At 32.8% G+C, this 22,010-nt stretch overlaps 1 pseudogene; it reads right to left on the minus strand.

Annotated features, from left to right (window-relative positions):
- Window positions 1-22,010, minus strand: part of LOC109688584 (protein LEG1 homolog) — a 114,174-nt pseudogene that overhangs the window by 91,806 nt on the left and 358 nt on the right.

Here is a 22,010-nt window from a genome sequence, read left to right on the forward strand (position 1 = left end):
AAAAGAGGCAGCAGAATCAAACACCTCCAACAAAAGGTGGCCCTCCAAACCCAAGCCTTGGTGGCAGCCCTGCGGCCGGCTGGATTATAGCCCCGAGTCAAAGGAGGAACCCGAAACCTCCCATCAGCCCCTCTGGGGGCCTACTTCAAATGTGGCAAGAAATGCCACTGGGCTTGCCAGTGCCCCAACCCAAGACCTCCAACTAAACCCTGCCCAAAATGCAAACAGGTGGGTCACTGGGATGCCCCAACACTCTGTTGTTTACAAGAAACCCACCATATTGACAGAAATAAACACTGTCTTAGGGTGAAAGAGTGGAAGATTTACCAAGCTGATGACCCCTGAAAAGAGGCAGGAGTAGCAATACTTATATCAGTTAAAGTGGACTTCAAACCTAAATTAGTTAGAAGAGACAAGGAAGTTCACTTCATACTAACAAAAAGAGCAATACACCAGGAGGAAGTAACAATTATCACCTTATATGCACCTCATGTCAGTGCACAAAACTTCATTAAACATACACTAATGGACTTAAAATCCATTAGAACCCAACAGTGTGGTAGTGGGAGACTTTAGTACTCCTCTATCACCAATAGAAAAATCATCCAGGCAAAAAAATCAACAAAGAAATTCTAGAATTGAATAACACCATAGATCTAATGGACCTGACAGAAGTTTACAGAGTATTCCATCCTGCAACAGCACAATATACTTCTCAGCACCCATAGAACTTTCTCCAAAATACACCATATCTTAAGGTACAAAGCAAGTCTCAAAAAATAAAGGAAAATTGAAATAACCACATGCATACTGTCTGACCACAACACAATGATACTAGAATTCAACAACAGAAGCAGCAGAAAATACTCATACAATAGGAGGCTGAACATGTTACTCAATGATTAGTGGGTTATAGAAGAAATAAGGGACGAAATCAGAAAGTTTCTGGAATTTAATGAAAATGAAAACAAAACCTATCAAAACCCATGGGACACAGCAAATGCAGTTGTAAGAAGAAAGTTTATAGCCTTGAGTACATATATTAAAAACACAGAAAGAGCTCAAATAAATGACCTAATGTTGAATCTTAAACTTCTAGAAAAACAAGCACAAGCTAAACCCAAAATAAGCAGAAGGAGAGAAGTAACAAAAATAATGGCTGAAATCAATGAGATAGAAACCAAAAAAAAAAAAGAAAGAATCAATGAAACAAAAAGCTGGTTTCTTAAAAAAAAAATAAACAAGTTTGACAAACCCCTGGCAAATCTGACTAAAATGATGAGGGAAAAGACCCAACTTTGTATAATCTGAAATGAAAATGGGGAACACCATGGAAATCCAGGGAATCATCAGGGACTACTTTGAAATACTCAAATAAATTGAAAAATCTAGAAGAAATGGACAAATTTCTAGATATGTATGACCATCCATCCAAAAAGGATACTAATCACCTAACCATATCTATAATAGTGCAATGAAATTGAAGCAGAAACAGAGTCTCCCAAAAAAGAAAAGTTCAGGACTTAATGAATTCTCTGTGGTATTCTACCACACATTTAAAGAACTAATACCAATACTCCTTAAACTTTTCCATGAAATAGAAAGGGAAGGAACACTTCCAAATTCATTCTATGAAGCCAGGATTAAACTCATCCCAAAACCAGACAAGCCCACAACAAGAAAACAGAATTAGAGGCCAATCTCTTTAATGAACATATATGCAAAAATCTTCAATAAAATAATGACAAACTGAGTTCAACAGCATATCAAAAATATCATACACCATGACCAGTGATACAGGGATGGTTCAGCATAAACAAATCATTAAATGCAATACAGCATATTAACAGAAGCAATGACAAAAACCATTTGATCATCTCAATAGATGAATAAAAAATCTTCAATAAAATTCAACATCATTTCAGGAAAAATGGTCTGATGAAACTAAGAATAGAGGGACTATAACTCAACATAATAAAGGGTATCTATGACAGACCTATAGCCAACATCATAGTGAATGGAGAAAAACTGAAACCAGTTCCTCTAAAGCCAGGAACAAGACAATGGTGTCCACTCTCTTCACTACTATGCAGCACAGTCTTGAAATACCTAGCCAGAGCAATAAGACAGGAAGAAGAAATATAAGGTTATTGGTTAAGAAAGGAGTTAAACTATCCCTGTTCACAGATGACATAATTTTATACATATAAGACCCAAAAAAACTCTACCAAATAACTCGTAGACACCATAAACAGTTTCAGCAAAGTAGAAAGAAATAAAATGAATTTGCAAAAATCAGTAGACTTTCTATACACCAACAATGAACAGATTGAGAAAGAATATAGGAAAACAATTCCATTTACAATAACCTCAAAAAAGATCAAATACCTAGTACTAAACTTAACAAAGGAGGTTAATAAGAACTACAAGGATAACTACAAACCTTTGAAGAAGGAAATTAAGGGATCTTACAGAAGATGGAAAGATCTCCCATACTCATGGATTATTAGAATCAACATAGTAAAAATGGCTATACTGCCAAAAACTACATGTTCAATGCAGTTTCCATCAAAATCCAAATGACATTCATCACAGAGATTGAAAAATCAACCCTAAAGTTCATTTGGAAGAACAAAACACTGCTAATAACAAAGGCAATACTGAGCAGAAGGACCCACACTGGAGGTATCCACAATACTTGACTTCAAATGGTACTATAGAGCCACAGCAATAAAAAAAAGCATGGTACTGGCACAAAAACATGTATGAAGGCCAGCAGAACAGAATAGAGGACCCAGATAGGAATTCACACAGTTACATCCACCAAATTTTTGGCAAAGTTTCCAAAAACATACAATGGAGAAAAGACAACCTCTTTATCATGTGCTGCTGGGAAAACTAGATAATCACATGCAGAAAAATGAAACTAGATCCATGTCTATCATCCTGTATAAGTAGCAACTCAAAGTAGATTAAGGACTCAAGAACTAAAACCTTGAAGCTTGTGCAGGAAAGAGCAGGGAATACATCAAAAGCAATTGGAATAGTCAATGACTTCCTTGGTAGAACTCAGTTGTCTCAGCAACTAAGAGAAAGGACCAACAAATGGGACTACATGAAATTAAAATTTTCTGCACAAAAATAGAAGTGGTTTCTAAATTGAAGATGCTACCCTTAAAATGGTAGAAAATCTTTTCCAGCTATACATCAGACTGATAACCAGAATATACAGGGAGATCAAAAAACTAAACTCCCCAAAATTCAATAACCCAGTGAAAAAATTGGCAAATGAACTGAACAGAGCCTTTTCAAAGGAAGAAATTTAAGTGGCTAAAAACTCATGAAAAAAATGCTCACCATTCCTGACCATAAAGAAAATGCAAATCAAAACCACATTAGGATTCCACCTTACTCCTATTAGAATAGATACCATCAAGAACACAACAACAAATGCTGGTGTGGATTTGGGAACAAAGAAACCCTCATACACTGCTGGTGGGAATGTAAGCTAGTATAACCACTGTGGAAAACAGTCTGGATACTCCTCAGAAAACTAAAAATAGAACTCCCATATGATCCAGCAATTCCATTCCTAGGGATATACCTGAAGGAATGTGAGTCAAGTTACAACAAAGGCACCTGCACACCATGTTTATTGCAGCATTATTCATAATAGCTGAGCTATGGAAACAGACAAGATGCCCCACTACTGATGAATGGACTAAGAAAATGTGGTATTTATATACAATGGAATTTTATTCAGCAACAAAGAAAAATGAAATTTTGTCATTCGCAGGTAACTGGCTAGAACTGGAGAACATCATATTAAGTGAAGTTACCATGCTCTACTCAGATGGCCACATGTTCTTTCTCATGTGGATTGCAGGCATAATACAAATGAATATTATGAAACTCTTGTCACTCTAAGAGGAGGTAATGTATTGAAAAGGTAGGGTAAAAGAAGGAAACTAATAAGTTGAATATGGTTGATATTCACTCTATAGAAAAAAATGAATATAGAATTCTTAAAATGGCTTTAATCACCATAAGGGACTAAGATAGAATGAGGAAAATTAGAGGAGATTAAACCAGTTGGGGTTATAATACATACAAGGAAATGCCCTGTGTAGCTACCTGTATCTCAAACAAGCAAAAATGTCATCTTTTCTTTTTTCCTCCACAACATCAGAGAACAGGTGTAGTGAAACAGGTCCTGCAGCAGGCTAGGTATCAGCAGGAGAGGGGAGATGATGAGGAAAGGGGATAGGAGGATGAATATGGTACAAAAAATGTGTACACATGTATATAAATGCAAAAATGATATCTGTTGAAACTATTCCAGAAATCTGGAGAGGGGAGAATAAAGGAGAGTGGTGGAGGTGGTGAATCCAAATATGATATATTTGATACATTGGAAAAACCTTTGTAAATGCCACAATGTACCCCCAGCCAGCACAACAATAAAGGAAACAAATGTATGAACCATGTGATCATGAATCAAGTTGAACGGGATTTTACAAATATAAATGTACAACTTACAGGAAGTGTCTAAGATTACACAAGGATTCTAATACTACTTTAAGAAGTGTCTGAAAATTTCAATAACACGTGGACTTTAAAAAGGAGAAAAATGGATTTCATTATAATATTTTCACATATGTATCCAATGTACTGTAATCACATGTAGGCCCCTTTACTGTCTCTTGTTCCACACCTTCCATTGTACCGCTCCCAAATAATCCCACTTTACATTCATGTTTTTGGTTTGCTCAATTTTAGGTCTAGATTCTGTATATGACACAAAATATTCAATATTCATCTTTTTGAGTCTGGCATATTTCACTTGACATGAAGATTTCTAGTTCTGTTCACTCTAACTTCTGTCTTATGGTAGACACCATAGGACATGTATCTTGCTACATTCCATTCTTTGTGACTGAAAATTACATAATTCCGTTCTTTGTGATTGAATACTACTGCATTGTGTATACATTCCCCAATTTCTTTATTCATCTGTTGATGGATCCCTAGTCTGATCCTGTAACTTAGCTATTGTGAATTATGCCACAATAAATATGGGAATACAGTATCTCTATTATATGCTAAATTATTCTTTTGGGTATGTATCCAGAAGTGCTATAGCAAGATCAGATGGTAGTTGAATTTTTACTTTTTTGAGGAACCTCCATACTGATTTCCATAGTGGCTGGGCTAATTTACATTACCACCAATAGTACATTAGGGTTCCTTTTATCACACATTCTCTCCAGCATTTACTGCTGTTTATTTCCTTGATGATAGCCATTCTGAATGGGTTGAAATGGAATCTCAATGTACTTTTGATTTGTACTCCTTCGATGGCTGAAGACATTGAGCATTTTTCATGTATTTGTTGGTAATTCGTACCTATTCTTTTGAGAACTTCCTATTCAATTCATGTGCCTATTTATTGATAGGAGTATTTGCTCCTTTTGTGTTTAGTTTTTTGAGTTCTTTATTCTGGATATTATTCTCTTGTCAGGTGAATTTCTGGTAAAGGTTTACTCCCATTCTGTAGATTATCTCTTCACTCTGGTAATTGTTCCCATTGCTATGCAGGAGCTTTTTGACTTGATTCAATACCATTTGTCAATTCTTGCTCATTTCTGGAGCTACTGGCATCCTAATTAGAAAATCTTTGCTATGCCTATATCTTCAAGGGTTTGCCCTATTTTTCTTTAGAAGTTTCAAATCTCTCTTTTTCACTTTTATTAACATGCATTTGTTGTATAGAGGGGAATCGTTGTGACAATTCTGTATAGTCTTTTATTGTACATTGTTAAGTAATCTCCACCATCTCCCCCACCCCTTCATCAACCCACTCTCACTCCACTTAAAACAATTGCAAATGATATTATTGTTCTATTTCATGTATGCATACAAAGCACATAAACGTATTACATTAAAATCTTTGAACCATTTTGAATTGAATTTGTACCAGATGAGATACAGAGATCTAGATTCAGTCTTCTACAAATGGATATCCAGTTTTCCTAGAACCTTTTGTTGAATAGCCTGTCTTTTCCTCAATGTACGTTTTTGGCACTTTTGTGAAGAATGAGTTGGCTGTAATTGTGTGGGCTCATTTATGGGTCTTCAATTCTATTGTGTGTTTTTGTGCCATTACCATGGAGTTTTTGTCACTATGATTTTGTAGCATAATTTGAAGTCAGGTATTATGATATCACCAGCAATGTACTTTTTGTTCAGGATTTCTATTCTGAAACTTTTCTGGGGCTTTTATGCTTCCATAAAAATTTTAGTATTTTTATTTCTGCGAAGAGTGTGATTATAATTTTAATGGGATCACACTGAATCTATACATCCTATTCAGTAATACATCCATTTTTAAAATGTTAATTCTGCTATCCATGATTTTTGGTAGTCTTTCCATTTTCTAATACCTTCTTCAAATACCTTTTCGGAGAGTTTTGTACTTTTCAGTGTAGGGTGGGTGCTTTAATCTCTATAGGTTACTTTATTCTTAGGGATTTTTTTTTTGAAGCTATTGTGAATAGGATTATTTTCTTGACTTTTTTCTCAGCATATTCATTGCTGATATACAGAAAAGCTGATTTTTATATGGTGTTTTATATCCTAATTTGCTGAAAGTGTTTATCAGCTCTAAAAGTTGTCTGATCAGGCCTTTGGTGTCTTTTAAGTATAGGAACATATCAGCTTGATACAGAGATCATTCGACTTCTTCCTTTCCTATTTGTATTTCTTTTATTTCTTCCTCTTGCCTTATTGCTTCAGATCAGAATTTGAGGACTATACTGAATATAAGTGGAGAGGGCAGATAGTTTTGCCTTGTTCCTGATTTTAAAGGAAATGCTTTCAGTTTCTCACATTTAGTACAATGTTGGCTTTACATTTCTCATATAAAACTTTATTATACTGAAGTATGTTCTTTCAATTCTTACTTTCTTTAGGATTTTTATAAATGAAGGAATATTGAAATTTGTCAAGGCTACTTTTTGAGTCTATTGAGATGATCATGTGGTTTTCCTTCCTGATTCTACTTATTTTTATTTGTTCTTTGTTTTTACTTTTTAGTGGTATTGGGATTTAAACTTCAGGCCTCATGTTTGTTAGGCAAGTGTTTTATCACTTGAACTATCATACCAGTCTTTTTTTGCTTTAGTGATTTTTCAGGAATGGTCTTGCACTTTTTGCATGGGTCAGCCTCAGACCACAATCCTCCTATTTACACCTCTCATACAGCTTGTATTACAGGTTTACACCAGCACAGTCAATTTGTTCTTTGAGATAGGGTCTTGCTAATTTTTTTCCCAGACTATCCATGAACCATGATCAACCTATCTACTTCCCAAGTAACTGGGGTTATAAGCATTAGCCTGTACACCTGGCTTTCTGATTCTATTTATTTACTGTATTACATTATTGGTTTGCCTATGTTGATCCATCCTTATATCTCTGCAATGAAACCAATTGGCTCATGGTTTATGATCTTTTTAATGTGTTGTTGATTTTGGTTTGCAAGTGTTTTTTTTCTTCAGAATTTTTGCATTTATATTCATCAAGGAAATTGGCCTGAAATATTCTGTTGCTTTTATGTTCTTTTCTAGTTTTGGTATAAAGACAATACTGGCTTCATAGAATGAGTTTGGTAACATTCTTTCCCTTTGTATCTTAGCTGGTTGTTTAGGGGCATTGGACTTAGTTATTCTTCTTTAAAGGTCTAGAATATTTCATCTGTGAATCCGTCCAGTCTTGGGCATTTTTTTGTGGAGAGGCAATCCATTTTTGTGACTGTTAGATAATTTAGTATGTGATGTTTTGTTGTGTCAGTCCTAGGATAAAAATAGAACCCATACTAAAGGAATCACTTAAAGTCTGGGCTACATTGATTAAGCAGAAATTTGAAGTCAATGCCAATATCCTACTTCAAAGGTTTTTCTGGTTGGATATTTAAATTTTTAGTATATTCATATTTTCTCCCTCTTTATAAAAGTGTGTATATAACATAATGACAAATCATTCTATGAATCATAATTAAGGATATTATTATAAATTGTGCTAGGATTGTCAAGTTCACTATCCCTTGAGTGCTACTACTTCTCTTTGTGCAAATCTTTCCTGAACTTTATCCCAGAAAATGAATAGATTCACTTTTTTAATAGAGGCCCAGCACTTTGTTTAATGAATTTACCATCATTATGGACATATATTAGTTATTACAAGGTATTGCCAATAATACAATGGCATTCTATATATAAACTCTTCTTGCTTAATTTATGATTTTACCAGTAAATGCACATAAACAATGACATAAAATTAGTAGATTATACATTGCCAAAGGATATTGCAGATTATGTAATAATATGTCACAATTTTTTTCTTTGTGCAACTGACAGTTTCACAATTAACTATTAAAGGAAATGAGAAAAAATTGATCAACCATTATTGCCCAATGAAGCTAAACATTTTTTGCAGTTGTTAAAAAGTTTTGTATCTTGTCCAGATTCATTCTCTTTGCATGGAATATTATAATGAAGACAACAGCTGCACGGAAGCTATACCTAGACCTTTTAAAATTATTTATAAATATCTATGTAAAAACTTCTCAAAATGATTAGTAAATTAAAAACAAACACTAACTTTTTAACAACCATTAATTTAAAAAATTAATATGATCATAACTATGTAGTCTTATGGATTCTGGTGTTACTGGCTGATGCTTTTTTGTTAGAAATTTTCCATGCACTACAGCATTAAATTCACATTAATACTATGGTTATTTTGTTGAATTAATAACTCTTGATTTTTTTAAATCAGCCTTAGATTGTAAGATCTAAAGAGCTTGCAGTTATCATGGAGTGCTTGAGAGTACTCATCATGCCGCACTGACCCTTGTTATGCAAAACCACGAGGAAATGAGAGTCAGTGTTCTGATGCTGACCACATGAGGAAAAAGAGAAAAGCCATAGGGTCCCAGGTAAAAGGCAGTCAGCGAAACAGAAGCTTACATAATTGAGGTTTTGAGGAAGATTTTGATTTTAGGTTCATTACACTGTTAAGACCATTAAAATAAACCATGGTGATTTTTAAATTCTCAAATCTTTCCAGCAATAATTTTTCTTAATATAGCTCCTGCTCATGCTATTTGGAAAAATACTTGAGGAGTAAAAGGGTGTCAAAATTAGGTAGTGAAATCTTTGATGAATTAGCCCCGATTAACTTATTTACTTATTCATTTTATCATTCATTTAGACCAAGGGCCCTAATGATTTTAAAAAAGCTGTAATTTATTGTAAAAATTTTGATAGAGTTTCTTTGGTGTTCTTGCCTATGCATATTTAAATTTCTTTTGCTAAAATAGAATTATAATATATGCCTCTCAGCTTACTTATGCATATGTATTTAATACCTTATATTTCTCCAGAGGTATTGATGAATTAAAAGATATGCAAGTACTTATTGATTTAATTTGTTCTTTTTAAGTTTGAAATCCAAGCACATACATCCAACTTCTTACTATGGAACTTTTTTCGGTGGTACTGAGATCTGAACTCAGGGTCTCTCTTGCTAGGCAGGTGTTCTACCATTTGACCCATGCTCGCAGTTCTTGTATGGAAATTTTAATTGCTTAAAATCTTTGTATTAAAAATGATCCTATGATAAACTTTGTACTTAACCATTTTCTTCCCACTCTCTCACATAGTTCCTAGTATACAGTAGGAAATAATGAATGTTTGCCATGTTTTGATTGGATAGCTGGCTTTTTTGCTCCACTTCATTTTTTACTTCTTTTTATCTACTGCATGTTAATCCTCTGTCATTTGAGGAGTTAAAAAAGATTTTCTCCTACTCTGTAGACTGTCTCTGTCCCATTGATTGTTTCCCTTGATGTGCAGGATATTTTTTATTTAATGGGATCCCAAGTGTTGATCTTTGCTATTTCCTGAGGTACTGGAATTCTATTTAAGACATTATTTCCTGTGCCAATCTTTTGATATGTTTTCTCTGGAAAACATAAAGAATCCTGAATTTTCAGGTCTTACATTAAGGTCTTTGTTTGAGATTGATTTGACATTTGTATAGAGTAAGATATATAGGTCTAGTTTCAATAATCTCCATGTGGGTAGTCAGTTTCTGGTGTAATCTGTTAAGTCTTCTAAGTATAAGATCATAATATCATCTGCAAATAGGGATAATTTGACTTCTCCATCTCCTATTTCTATCCCTTTTTTCTTTGTCTGGCCTTACTGGTTTGGCTATCATTGGAATTACTACATTGATGAAGAGTAGTAAGAGTAGACAACCTTGTTTCATTCATGATTTCAAAGCAAATACAGTTTTCCCTCATTAAGTATTATGTTGCCTATTGGTTTGATGTATATAGTATTTTTTATGTTGAGATATGATGTTTTCACACTTTTTTTTTCATGTATTTTGTCATGGAAGGATGTTGAGTTGTATCAAAGATGTTTTCTGGATCTATTTTGTTGTTAATGCATGTAACTTTTTAATATTCCATTCTATTCATGTGCTATATTAATTTGTTTATTTGCATATTGAACCATCCTTGCATTCCTGGAATGATACCAAGTTGATGATTGTGCATAATTTTTTAAATGCATTGTTGAATTAAATTTTCAAGGATTTTATTGAGGATTTTTGCATCTATATTCATCAGGAGTATTAGTGTTTAGTTTACTTTTTGGTTGATGTTGTGTCTTTATCAGGTTCTGATATCATGGTAATACTAGCTTTGCAGATTGAGTTAGAAAGCACTGTTTTTCTATTTTATGAGATAGTTTGAGGGGCATTTCTGTTGTGCTTTTTTTCAGTCTGATAAAAACCAAAATTCATCTATGATTCCAACCAGTCCTGGGCTTCCTTTGTTTGGAGAGTTTTTATTACATTTTTTAACTCATTGCTTGTTATTGATCCCTTTAGATTTTTTATATACATTCTTATTTCAAATTTGGTAAGTTACATGTGCTCATTAGTTTGTCTTTTGTTACAGATTTTATAATTTTTAGCAAATATTTTTCCAAAATATTCCCTAATGCTAGTATGAATTCTAGTGGTATCTTAATAACCTCTTTTCCAACACAAATTTTATTTATTTGGGTCTTTTCTCACTTTCTTTTGACTATGGTAGCTAATGGTCAGTACGTTTGGTTTATCTTTTCCAAGTACCAACTCTTTATTTTACTGATCCTGTGTATTGTTCTTTTAGTCTCTATTTTACTTGTGTATACTCTGATCTTTATAGTGTCTTTTCTTCTACTAATTTTGGGTTTAGTTTCTTCTATTTCTCTAAGACATGAGATGCATTATTAAGTACTCAATTTTTCACATTAGGTACCATGGAAATGTGACCAGATGTGCAGAAATGTTACATAATACTGACAGAAAACAAAGATTTTGTGTTTCATTTAGTTTTATCATTTGCCAATATTTAAATTTTTTCTCTTTAGACTACTGATTTGATCAAATCCTCAGCAATCCATAGTCTTGAAGTTGAATTTTCAAAGGTATGTTTCTTCACTAAAACAAGGTAGAAATTTTATATCTCAAAAATATAGATATTAGTCTAAACACTATTATAAGAAATGTTTAGGGTGTAAATGCAAAGAAGTCTAAAGTTGATGTTTTTAGTAAGGTTTAATTTACATATTTCTCTTTTTTTGTGCAACAAAAGGAAACAGAGTTATGAATGCAGATTACTTCTATAAAGAGTATTAAAATTGTCTACTAGAATATCAGAAAGTCATATGTAATTCCCTTAGCCTAAATTTTCTAGCCCCTCATGAGTACTGCAAAGAACATGTTTTGTGCTCATCCAACCTGAAAGGGTCAGCAGATGTTCCAGGTTCTAAAGAAACAACATTTAGCAATTAATTTCTTAGTGATTTTTTGATAACTCCATGAAATCTCTTCAGATCTCAAAATGTAAGTATTGATGAATTTAAAAATCAAGAATTATTACTTGAACAGAATAATCATTAATTTTTTGGTGGAATTTATGAAAAATTCTTCATTAATGAACATTGACCAACAACAGAAACCTCAAGACTAATGATTGAGATCATATTAATTTTATGAAATTACTGTTGTCAAAAATATACAGCTGTTTGTTTTTAATTCACTGATCATTTGGGGAAGTTTTTAAATAGGTATCTGTAAAAATAGTTTGAAAAGTTCTCGAAATATCTTCCTTGTAACTGGTCTCATCATTAATGTCTTCCATGTAGTCAAAGAGAATGATTCTGGAAAAGATACAAAATTATTACATGTAAAACCCTGCAAAAACATTTTTTAAGTTCCCATAGTGATTGGTCAAATTTATTTCATTTCCTTTCAAATAATTAATCATAAAATCAATAACACAAAGAAAAATAAATATGACACATTGTTACAGTGTTTGCTATTGTAAATAACTCTTTAGCAATAATGATCTTTCAATTTTATGTCATCCTTAATGTGCAATTAGTGGTGAAATCATAAATTATGCAGTTAAAGTATGCATGAATGTCACTGGTTATTGGAAATAGCTTATAATAATCTAATGTCCTTAATTATGATAAACTCATGAAACAAAATACTGTAATGTATTAAACAAAATGTATTAAATCAATTCACTTTCTGATAGAAAGCTCCAAGAAAGATTTTCACAAACAGAAGGACACTTGATTACTACTCCTTATGCGGAGGAAAGCTGCCTGGTGACTGACTCAACTATACTACAGCATGACTCCAGTAACAGACACTCCAGTCATGCCAAGTCTCTAATGTGCTTGGATATTTTTGATACACTAAGTAATGTGAAAAGTTTTTTTTAAAGTATAAATTATTTATTTATGCCTAATTTGCTTCACTTATATCTTAGAAATTCATTTTTTCTTTTGAAAAGCACTAACAGTATAGTTATGTTTCTATTTGATTTAAAAATCAGTGCATAAGTAGAAAATGGAAATGATATAGTAATCTTCAAATGTGTAACTAATGAATCCTGTTTCTCACTCTGCTAGAAAACTTATTTTTAACTAATGGAGAAAGAGACCTCTTCCTTAACTAATAGTATTAGATAAAAGGAAATCAGATAAATCAAATTGATAGTAATTTCACTAATCATGACAGGTTACCTTTTGAAATTCCTTTATCACCTTAAAGTAGAAAGTTCAAAAAATAAGTTCTTATGAGCAAAATAAGTAGTATATGTATTTGTGTGGAATAAAAGTGTGATTTAGTTGATCTATACTTTCAAATATGGTCTTCAGATGATAGGACAGGACCTGAGTGTCAGAACCAAGGTTGTTTAATGATCCTGACATATGTCAAAATTAATTATTGCTAAGGAAATTGAAACAACACCATAGGAAATCCTGTTTCTTTTGAGAGTATATGTTGTAATGTCTATACCTCTGATCAAATTAGTGTGTGTTGTGATTTACACACCTCTTAGATTTAACAGATTGAAATTTGTTCAATGCAATCATGATATTTTAGAGTATTGTTTTAAAATTCTTACGCGTAGACTTGTCCACCATGCTAAGAACATTTAGAGCCAACAGGAATGTATTCTGAAGAGCAGTGAAGTCACTGATGAAAAGTACTATGTCCGAACTAACAAGGACTCATGGTGGCAGGCTCTTCTGGAAGTCATGTGATTTAATTAAGGTTGAAGGAAATTGGGATGCAGCTAAATAATTTACAGCAACAGCCCAGTTTTTTCTCAAAATCTTCTTCTTGTTTAGAATAATAGAAAAATCTAAAATGCAAATGGACAAAGTATTCAGTTATGACTAATCACCTCAGAATTTCAAATTCACTTCATTTTTTGTCAACAAACAAAATTCATTCTTTATGTAGAAAATAGGTTTTATACTGTGATGCACTTAGTCCATTGTTCAGGAGTGCTGAACATAGCTAATTAAAAAATTAAGCTGGAGGCTTTAGCAGACACGAAGCTCTGAGTTCAAATCCAAGCACCACCAAAATATCTGTAATATTTTACTTCCTGTTTTATAACTTTCACTTAAGTACATCATACTTGAACATCATATAAAAGCTGGATGTAAGAATGTGTTTAAATAATACCCTTTGGACGTGTAGAAATAAATATAAAATGTCTAAGTAAAAATTTTTGCTGGATTCAGGCATTTTTGTACAATTTTGATTTCCAGAAATCAATTAATCCCCAAGACATTGAGTGTCCTAGTCCTGGTCTTCTCTTAGTGGAGTTTTTCAACCTGAAAAATTCTCTCAAAATGCTAATTTTATAAATTATGAAATTTTAATAAATAATAATTTTGTTTTGAAAAAAAGCCAAATGTTCTCACTTACATAGGGATCAAATAATTACAGTGGATAGTAGTAAATAGTTATTATGTAATTCATAGCTCCTGTCCTTAGAGCTGTCTAAGCATGTTGAGTGACAAGGTTTGCAAACATTGTTTTTCCCTATCAACCATTGCACACTCCCCACGTGGCTCACCAGGAACATCTCTTTCAAGCCTCATCACAGATATCACTTGATTTGAAATCAGCCACTTCCCCTTTTTCCTATATTTTTGTGGTACCATCTATATATTTGAATTTTGCTTATGTCATTAGATCTTATTCTAATATCTAGGAGAAATATCTTTTAATTTTATTTGCACAGCACATGTGTAATATTCAGCAAACACAAGATGCACTTTTGTACAATTTTGATTTCCAGAAATCAATTAATCCCCAAGACATTGCTTCCATTGTGCTTGTCAGTTTTAAGAAACATAGCATGACTCAGAGATTACATCTTTTCTACTCAGTTCCCATGCGTATAAGCTCTTCCCTGTCTCTATGCTTGGAAGTGGTAAAACAGTGATCTGTATTCTTTCTTCCTTCCTTCATTCCTTCAATCCTTCCTGCTTAGATAGAACACAGGGTGAACTCAAGAAAAATGGTGATATTATTGACACCATGGCTGTCAATAGTTAAATGATTGCTTAGTTCAGCTACACATTAAGATTTCCCTAGAGGTATGTTCATAGTAGAAAAACTCCATTGCAGTACTCAGAATTCTAGTGCTGCTAAATAATTTACGTATGCCTCCACAACCATTTAACCTAGGGAAACCTCTAATAAGGATGAGACCCCCTAAACAACATAGCAATCAGGGGGAAAAAACAATTTTCTAGACTTTTCAACAGCAAGTGTGAAGCTAAAAATTAGTGAGAAATTACCAAAATCCTGAAAATTGCCTCCTAGACTTCTATATTCATCTAAATCCTCAGTCAAGAATGACAGAATAAATGATACTCATATATGCAGCTTCTAAAATAGTTTTACCATCATACAATGTTTAGGATCTTCTAGAGGTTTTGTTCTACCAAAACAAAATACACCAACAAATACTAAGATAGAGAAATGGAAATGGGTGATACAGAGAAAATCCCCAAGACAGCAGAGAAGATTGATCACAGGATCGTATCTGGCTTGAAACAGACATTGTTAAAAAGAGGGTGTATATCCACTTCCTGATGCTTTGAGCAACTTGAGAAGATAGTATATCAGCTTGCTGATCAAAGAGCAGTAGTGTTACAGTAAGAATTTAAACACACAAGACAATGATCAGCTCCAAAAAGAAGATGGTGAGGAAAAGGAATCAATTTAGTGTAGGCAAATAAGTGAATATTGATTACAGCCATACTAATGTAAGCTCTGAATGTCAACATAACCAAACATCACTAACTACTCTACAGAGAGCCTGCTGTTTGCCAATGGTGTGCATGTGAATTGAGGATGATGTGAGCTATACCATGACTTTCAGTGGTGACTCAAAGGATAATACTTACAACGGAAAATTAAGTCAAAAGTGGTATACGAATGTGTTAGAGAAATATAGCAAATGTACAAAACTTCAGTAAGAACTAGTGACAGTGCTGAGTTCTATGGTTATAACAGTTTATGTCAAAATCATTTAACTTTTTAAACAATTAGCTTATAAAAATGTATGTGATAAATAATCAAAAATAATTAAAAGATGTCATACTCAAGTGTAAGTTTTAGAAGTAAACTAAGATTTTGTTGAGTTCTTGTAGTAGAAACAGCAGGACCTGTGGTCAGTCTCTTAGGCCTGTCCACCCTCCTGCCTCAGGAGCGCCTGCACTAACTGAAAAATAGGGAGGTCATACTTCACTCACCTGCTACCTGAGCAGTGAAAAATAGCACGTGTGTTCAGTTAAGTAATTGTAGCTGTTGCTTATTCCTCCTCAGATTGAGTGATTTCTCATTAAAGGAAGTGAATGTTACATTTTATTTCTGTTCCATTTATTTCTGTTTCATTATACTTGCAAAAGTTTAAGCATATTTTTATTTTCAATACAACTTTTAAGACTAAGGGAAAACCCTCAGTAGAATTGATCTTTGAAAACAAGTTTGCAAGCCTCATGCATTACAGGCAGCACAACCTACTGGGCCAAGAGGATGGACGGGGGAGTCACAGGGAATTTGACTGAGCAATGCCATCCACTAGCTGTAAGATTATAAACTCCTTACTGAACATCTCAGGAATGGATGCATTACCAATAAAGAGAAATGATATTGAAATGAGTTATATTACATTGAAGTATTTAGTCTAATTTCTGTTACTATTTTTACTATTGAAGTGTACTTAATTCTTACTCTTTTACTTATTAAATTGTAGCTTTTCAAAAATTTCATTTATGGAAGAGATTTATTGACACTTAAAAGAAAGACCAAGGAAAAGGTGAAAGTTCAAGAAACAGAATATAGTCATCAAAACAATTAGTGAATCTAGGATCCTACTAATTACTAATACAGTAGATGCTTTTTGGTTTTACCATTCTGATAATAAAAAAAAGTCATATAAAAACTTAAATCTTTTACCAAAAACTTCAGGTTATATGATTTAAGAGCATTTTAAAAATAAATGTGGTCTGTTCAAAATACTGTTATTTCTAACAAAATTCTATTGTGCTAATACAACTAAATATAAAAAACTTGATTATCTAAGTCCATAAAAGGGATAAAATACACAAAGAAAAAAATCTGCAATGAATTTTAAATATTTAAAATAATCATGGTTCCTGTGTTCAAAGGTGTAGTTTTCTATTGGTTTACTTTTTGTTGCAAACCTGAAATGTTTCCAAAGGAAAAAAAGAAAAACCATAATATATGATATAATTTACTATCAATCAAAATATTGTGATGGACTATCTCCACTCAAGATCTTTATGGCATCATCTCATCTGTGTTCCCATCATCAGCACAGAAAGGGAAACTGATTTCCAGCTGTTGTGTATCTGCAACCTAAAATACCATCACAGATACTGTCATGGAGTTACCTCCTCTATGGCCCAGATGAATACCCAGGTGCTGAAGCCATATCAACAAAGGAAGCAATGCCTATGAATCAACTAACATGGCCTTTACCTTGAAGGGTGACCCAATAGGTGGGAAAACCAATAGTTAGTGGAATGTGGATTCCACTGGATTTATTTATCTACATGTACAATTTCAATAATCCCTCCTTTCTTGCTTCTGTTTTTTGCCCTACCCAGGTTTACACACTATACCTTATTCTGATTGATTTTACAACCTAGGATGTGCCACTCACTACAAAACCCAAGTCATTTTTACCTTTGCACTTCTAGGTGTTACAGTATGTAGTGTCTTACCTAATACTAGATATTTTCTCAAGCATGTGCTGCTATATTTTATATTTATAATCAAAGTAATAAAATTATACATATATTTATATTCTGTTTTCTACAATTAGAAAAATTCATTCCGTGTTGTTTAGTTTTAATGTAATTTTTTTTCTCAAATTTTTGCCTGCACATCATAAAATACTTTCCAAGCAAAATCTTGCTAAAATATTTGTAACTCATGGAATAATCCCTAATGAGGAAGTTTATTATTTAATATTATGAATGAAAATCAATATCACTCTAGAAGATGAAGAAGCAAAAGTATAGATAAGCTAAAAATCATTTAGCATGTTAAACAGAGATGGCTTTGGATCCATTCTTACCTATCTCCAAAAGCACTGGCAAAATATTTCCAGTGGGAGATGTGTGCAGCCCAGAAGTAGTTCAAGAGCCAATCAAAGTTACTGGCAGGGGACTGCATACACTACAGAACAGAAAAGAAGAAAATTTATTACTTGAACTGCTCAGTTGCTCTCCCTGAAATCCAAACTTGGGCAGATACATAACTGAGCAATATTTAACATAAAAGGAATATTGTATTTCTAAGAATGCATATAGAAGAGCTTATTGTCTAACATTTTGTAAAAGGCAAAATGTTCATTAGTTTATATAAAGCACATGAAATAGAAGAAATGAGCATCAAGTATTTTCAGAGTCCATATTTTGTACTAACCGTGATTCTTGATTTTATCATTTTTCCACAAACATTATTAAAAGTGCCATGAAATTTTAAGAGTAAGAACTATATTCTTTGAATGTCCAATTTACTCTAATGCATTAATAAATTAAGAACTAATAAATTCATATTTTGATCACTGATTTTAGATTGTGTCTATGTTTGACCAATGCATTTTATGTCATTGAATATGTTTTAGTTCAGAAAACATTACTTAGTTATATGCACATATAATCATTTATTAATTTAGTTGAAATAAGTTGTTTGGTCTAATATCAAGTATTTGAGGTTTTGGCAGTACTGTGGTTTGAACTTAAGGTTTGCACTGTTAGGTAGGTACTCCAACATCAATTTTATAATCATATTTCTTCTATGATTCCATACTTTACCTCTACCTCAAGTTGCAGTTAATCATACTAGCCTGTTCATATATAGCAAAATGCTTTGTATGCTGTTTCTGGTATAATTTGAGTTGAGAAGAATGGATAAATGTTTTTAGTATTTTTTTGGGACAGTGGATGTAATCATACACCATGCTCTACTAATAAATATTACTAGTATATCAAGCATAATAATTTATGCTTTCATATAAAGGAATATTTTGTCAAATATGCAAAAAATATCCTAGAAAAAAGTTTTAGTCAACAAAAGGGCTTTTCTGTATTTTCTGTCTTAAGGGAATAAAGTATAAAACACAAAGAAAGAACCTGAAAGACGGCACTTCATTTGTTCATTTCCTCAGAGAAGGATGAATAACAATCAGAAATACTGTAACAAAACCTTGTCTGATCCTTGGGTAGTGGCAAAAGTGTGACTTGGTCTGATGATATCCCCATTATTCCAGAATCAATGGCAGGAAGAAAAGGTAATACACTCAGAAAATAATTTATATCTGCAAGGACAAAAAGCTTATTACTACAACAAGCATTAACAAATAACAGAATATATTTTTAAGGAAGGCATAGGTCATTAAGTCATTTCACAGATCCATAAACGTGTGAGAAAAGTTAGATATTGATAAAAATATATATTAAGCCAGGTATGGTGGCCAATGCACATCTGTAATCCAAGTTACATGGGAGTCATAGATAGGAGTATCCTGGTCTGAAGCCAGCCAGAAAGAAACACGAGACCTTACCTGAAGAATAACTTAAGCAAAAAAGGGCTGGGCATGTGGCTTATATGGTAGAGTGCTTGTCTAACAAGCATGAGGCCCTGAGTTCAAAACCCAGTACCACAAAGATTTTTAATAAAATCTTATTGGCAATCATATATTTAATGTCCTATAATCATGACTATATAATGGTTAAAGTACTCAACTACAATATTTTAAAAGAAAAATAATTTTAATAGATTCTTCAAAGCATTAAGTAAACTATGGAAGAAACTATCAAATGGCCCACATAATGGTATAAAACTTTTTACTGAGGTTGTATTTTGAATTGTATATATATATATATATATATATATATATATATATTCTAACATGATTGTAGTTTAGTAAATGGGTATTTACTGTTTCAAATATGTAATTTTACTTTGTAAGTATAATATCACTAAGTCTTTTCTTTATTCTATGACTTTAAAACAAAAATTTTGATGAATTCTGCCAATAGATCATTAGATCAACAAATAATTGAATTGATAATCAAATAAGACTCTAAATTTTCTTCCCATGGATAACCTATCCAGGAGATTTAGAATTCAGTCATGTGAAATGCTTTCAGCATATCCATGCATTTGTCAGTGCAAACCAACACCCAAGTGTGGCAGGATTACTCTAGAACAATAAGCCAGTAAAAAAAAAAAATTCTAGATCTATGGGTCTGATTATTTGTGAGCTTTAGAAAAGAATGACTCCAAGTAATGTGATGAAAACATCCAGGGATACATACAGAGTGTGTCACTTTTAGAAATTGAAATTTAATGTGATCTTATTTCTAATAAGACATCTCTAAAAAAATTGTGTAAATGAATTTCATGAGAAAAACACAAAATTAAAGAATCTGAAATACTCCTATTTTAGCCTTATGTATATGACTGGAAACTTAGATTACAAATTGATAAAATGAACTGCAGTATCATTCTCTAATGTTTATGAATTTCAACATTTAACACATTTCATCTGAATAAAAAGGAAAACTCATTATTTTCTTGGGCTCTCACCTCATATTCTCCTTTATTTGAAAAGTCACCTTGTTTGTACTTATGGGACCTGCCGTCTAATTATTGTTAGTGTTCTTCCTTGAGAGACCATGATTCTAAACAGTGCCCTGATTCAGTCTTGTGAAAAGTTTAATATGTCCTAAAAATCATTGACATTGCTGTTAAAAGCTAGTAACATAAAAGCCACTGTAGATTCACTTTAAAATTGGACAGTTTTATCTGTCTCTAACTTTTAGAGACAATGCTTACTTTTGGGGAAGAATAATATCTATTTTGCTGTGCAAGCATGACCTACCAGCCCACAAGCTGTCCACAGAGATGCACAGACGATCTCCAGATTCATAACCACAGTCCGTCCTTCTAGTAGGATCAGCTAATCTTCCTGGAGGACACAGAATGAAGAATTGTATCTGTTATGCATCTTTGAAACTGGTTATGGTCACCACTTATCTGGAAATATTTTACTTGTAGGGATATAAACATTTACTTCTGAATTACTTGTGTTCATAATTCCCATCAGTCATTATTTTTTATTTTCCATCTCTCAGCCAATATATTTTCTTTTCTTTAACCACATGGTAACTTTAGACTTTTAATTATAGGTCTCAGTTTTTTGCTTTTTAAAAATTTCATCCATTTACTGCCTTCTCTAATTTCCTTTTCAAAATTATGGAAGCAATTTTCACTCATTGCAAAAGAAGTTATCTAGAGTTGACCCAAATCTTTTGTCTATCACTTATACATAATGTATCCACTTATGCCTCAGTTTCCCCCACTATAAAAAGGGTAAAATAACATTCACTTCATCATAAGGTTGTGGTATTAGGTGAGAGAAAATATCGGAAGAGTTTTACCTGAACAGTATAAGTTACATAAGCATGAGACTTGACTATTGAAATTATTATTTTTCTTTCTCTCTCTCCCTTTACTTATTGGCAGTGATATCAGTGTAGAGTGGGCAACGGGCACCAATCTGTCTCATGAGCTCTTCTATTAAAAAGAAGAAATTATCTTTTCATTCAGTAATATTTTACCCCAAAACATACCTTCTATGTAAACACTAGAAGGTGCCTTATTTCTAAGAGGAAGCCATTGCTTGCAGAGAAATATCCTCAATGAACAAGGTGCTGCTCCATGGCAATGAACAGGTAATCACAGTTAAGACTCAAAAGGTTCAAACTAATTCATTAACACCTTCTGTTCTTAGCAGTACTTCAGTGAATAATAGTAAAATTCTCAGTAGGTTACAAATGATGTCTTTGTGTTTTGTCATTATGCCTATGTCTCATTTAAATTTATCATATAAACCTACAACCCACAAATGAAGGAATTCTCAGAAAGGAGAAGTGGAAGTGAAAACATAATGAATATGAGAGATAAAAGGGAAGGAAAACAGCCTCCGTTTTCAAAAGCATGTATGGGATATACAGACCCCCTTT

This window comes from Castor canadensis, chromosome 1 (genome assembly GCF_047511655.1).
Source record: "Castor canadensis chromosome 1, mCasCan1.hap1v2, whole genome shotgun sequence".
NCBI classification, from domain to species: domain Eukaryota; kingdom Metazoa; phylum Chordata; class Mammalia; order Rodentia; family Castoridae; genus Castor; species Castor canadensis.